At 38.0% G+C, this 4,036-nt stretch overlaps 1 non-coding gene across 1 annotated transcript; it reads left to right on the plus strand.

The window, feature by feature from the left end:
* Positions 1-733: 733 nt before the first annotated feature.
* Positions 734-839, plus strand: LOC132364169 (U6 spliceosomal RNA). The gene has a single exon (XR_009502725.1). It is a non-coding gene; the product is annotated as a U6 spliceosomal RNA (small nuclear RNA).
* The last annotated feature ends 3,197 nt before the right edge of the window (positions 840-4,036 follow it).

Genomic DNA, 4,036 nt, shown 5'->3' on the forward strand with positions numbered 1-4,036 from the left:
ACTCTAGTATTATCATCTAACAATATAATGCTATTGATTTATTATTTTAACTTAAGCAACATATATACTTTTCATAAAAATTTTGGAAAATACAAAAAAGGAGAGAAAAGAAAGTCAATAACCCAAATTCCCACCACCTCCAGAAAACCACTAGCAACTTTTTTAGTGTACTGTCTCCATTTTTTTTATGCACAAGAGTATTTCACTCTCTGTGTTGTGACCATACTATAGATAAAACATTTTTCCTATTACTTTATAAAAATTTTCTTAAGTCATTGTGAGCTCTTGCTAAACACAATAGTTGCATACAAGTATGCTACAGCAGATACTGATGTTTGCCTATCTAACAGTCATATTCCAGATTTTTCCATGCCTGCTGAATTTCAATATTTTTAGGCCGACACCTCCTTTATTTGACTTAAGTAAATCTTAATTAATATTAAAAAATCATGGTAGTTCCCTCTTGCTGGTAGTTGATTTAATGGCTGTCTATTACTTTAAAAAAAGTCAAAGTTTTTTACTTTGACAATCAAAGTTCTCCATGACGGTAGCAGGTTGAATAATGGTCCCCAAAGTTATAAGATCCTAATACCCAGACCTGTAAATGTTACATTATTTGGAAGATGGCTCTTTCAGATGTGATTAAGTTAAGCATCTTGAGATAAGTCAAGTATACTGAATTATCTGGGTGAGCCCTAAATGCCATCACAAGTGTCCTTATAAGAGAGAGGCATTGCTTACTTCCACAGCACATGTACTAAAATGGGAACAATACAGAGAGATGAGCATGGCCCCTGCACAAGAGTGACATGCAAATTTGTGAAGCATTCCATATTTTAAACAAAAGAGAGAGAGAGAGAAAGAGAGAGGCAAAGGGAGATTTCACACAGACACACAGAGGAGAAGGTGATATGAAAATGGAACAAAGAGAGATTTGAGCATTCCGTGGCCACAAGCCAAGGAATGCTAGCAGCCATCAGAAGGTGGAAGAGGCAAGGAATGAATTTTCCCCTAGAACCTCCAGAGGGAGCACGGCCCTATTGACACCTTGATTTTGACCCAGTGATACTGTTTTTGGACTTCTGGCCTCCAGAACTACTGTGACAGAATAAATTTCCATTGTTTTATGTCACCATGTTTGGTGTCATAGAAGCTGTAGGCAACAAATACTGTTCAAACCCTTCTTGAAATGTTCTGTCCAATTCTGGTCGATAAGACATGGTCTATGGAATGGAAGGGTCTTCTTGGAAAGACTGTCTTGTTCTTAAAAAGAAATACATGGGGGAAAAGTCTTATTTCTTCTGCCAGATGTTGTTGCACCTACATGTAACATTAGAACTGTGGAAGCCATGTCAGCCTGAGGACAAGCCAATGAGCCAAGGATGGGAGAGCAGAAAGATGAAAGATGGAACAAACTTGGGCCTTGGATGACATCATCAAACTGCTTTAATTAACTAGCCCTGGGACTTCCCTATAATGAGACTTCTTCTTACATGAGATAATCTTCTTATGTGAATTAACATGATTCTTAAGCTGTCTTTAGTTGGGTTTTCCCTTACTTTCATCTGAAAGCAACATACCAAATGCATGCATCAAATGGATTATACCATAATTCAGAAATTGGCAAACTGTCGCCCACAAGTAGCTGCCTGGTTTTGTAAATAAAGTTTTATTGGATCACAGCCTCACCCACAGACCACTATCTGTGCTCTTTAGCATCACAACAGCAAAGTTAAGTGGTTGCGATAGAGACCAAATGGCTCACAAGCCTAAAATTAGGCTATCTGATCCTGAAAGAAAAGGTTCACAACAAGCTTTTGCCATCCTTGAACACAACCATTTTTTTATTGTTGGATATTGTTTTTCTAGTTTCTCCAAAAGTTGTCTTCTTTACACAAGTTTTTAAACCTGTCATTTGGCCATATTCCTACATATAAGACGGAGTGCTATACATAGAGAAAGAGTCCAATAAGAACATAAATAAGCATGCACGGAAACAATTTACAATCATCTCCTAGATCATCTGGGATCTTATCAGAGTCTGCCAAAGATTGTAGTCAATGTGTGAGATTGCATTTTCCGCTTATAAATAAGTACAGGTGGTTACAGCAACTTAATTTGAAACTGCAGCCTAGTCTAGAAGAAGAACAAGAAAACAAGCTTTTCTTTCCCTATTTTAAGTTTAAATCGGCCAAATCAAACTTCCTCCCGGGCTGAAAGATGTTGATGGAACTTACATCACAGTGAATGTTATTACAGCTGAGAGAGAAAGGGCCCTGAACGGTTTCCAGTAGGCAAGCTTGAAGCACCCATACTTCACAGTTGCAACCTGTGCTGGGGAGATAACTACTATTCAGTGTAAAAGGCAGGACTCAAAAAGTGTGTCATGTAAATGGAACCAATTGTATATTTATTGATGTTTGACTCCATGCCAATTTTCTCTCTCTCTTAAAGAAAAAAAAGGTCAATTCTTTTTAGAAAGTTACCCCAAGCTGAGCTGTGCTCTGAAGGCACCTTCCTTTAAGGGATCTGGGTGGCAGGCAGTCCTATAGTTAGAACTGTGGCCGCACAAAAGCAGGCTTCGGGAGGGAGTCACTGACCAAATAACCCTATGAACTTTGTAGGAAAGTCGAGGTGCAGCTGCCCCAGCCAAACATTTCTACTTGCTTTCCTAGAAGCTGTTCAGGAGTCTCTCTTGGTGCAGAAACAACGAGATGGTTGCATCTCCTAAATTTTTGCGGGCACTTCCAGGTTGCCCAGGGACAAAACCCAAATAAACTGATGAGGTTCACAGGGATCTTAATCATCCTTGAGGATGAGCCGCACCTTGTCCTTTTTTCAGGAAGAGTCATCTAGGACGATCCTGGCAGCCTGGAGAGAGTCCAGAGTTAACAGCCCTGAAGGTAACGCTCCATAAGTGCTTAGGATCTGGTGATGCTCTTCTCACACACACACACACATACACATACACACACACACACACACACACACACACACACACACAGCCAAATGCAGCAAAAACACCACCAAATCCTCAGAGAAATAGCGAGATAACCATTGACAGCAGTGTGTCAGACTCAGAATATGAAAAATGGAGACAGAGATTTTCAACTCCATGAGTCCTCAACAAGAATCAATAAAAGTGCTTTGGGAAAGCTCCTGTCTGGAACTTCCAGCCTATTCCGCAGTTACTTTCTTTCCAAAACATCTGATACAGGAGGCTTCTACTTCCTTTCCCAAAGAATGCTGGATGTATGTTAGGTTTTCCATGTCAACTCTGCAAAACAATGACTACCGCCACCCCCTTTTCTTAACTGAGATAGACGTTAAAATCTGTAAGTGAGGAAGCACTCATTTTGTTGAAGGTTTTCAACCCTTGTAATATTTAAAGTAAAAATGATAACTCATAAATAACTGAAGTAAATAAAACTTTCGATTTAAGATGTTAGGAAAAGAGCAGTTAAAACTAGAACACCTTTCCTTTAATAACTTGGAAGTGTTTTTGTACACGTTATCTGCTATCTCACTTTAATTTTGATATACAGCCCTATAAAATGAGCTATTCAATAGCTACTGAGGCTCAGAGTGATTAAACGATTTATTAAGTTTGCATTGTTTTCTTGTTAACCATGTTTATGATCACTATTAAAGTAGTCTATGCTTCTAACTATTTTAAAACACAGAAACTTAGAAAATTATTCATTAGTTCATAACTTGAAAAAAAAACCTCAACCAAATAAAGGAGTCTGATTTGGCAAGGAGGCACAGATTTTACTATAAAACAGATGTACACAAGTAGGTGGAGCTTCAGAAAAGTTACTTGGCCCTCTGAGCCTCATTTTCTCATCTGTAAAATGGGCATAACAATATCTAACAAGTAGGATTGCTTTAAGAATTAGAAATAAAATATGCAAAGGTTCTGGAAAATGGTAAAATCACAATAAATGGTAGTTATTCACATTTTCTTCCAGGAAGGCATTTAGACATCAGTTGTTTGTATTTTATATGTAATTTAAAATGTTTATTATATACAATG

The sequence above is a fragment of the Balaenoptera ricei genome, chromosome 3 (assembly GCF_028023285.1).
Source record: "Balaenoptera ricei isolate mBalRic1 chromosome 3, mBalRic1.hap2, whole genome shotgun sequence".
NCBI lineage: Eukaryota > Metazoa > Chordata > Mammalia > Artiodactyla > Balaenopteridae > Balaenoptera > Balaenoptera ricei.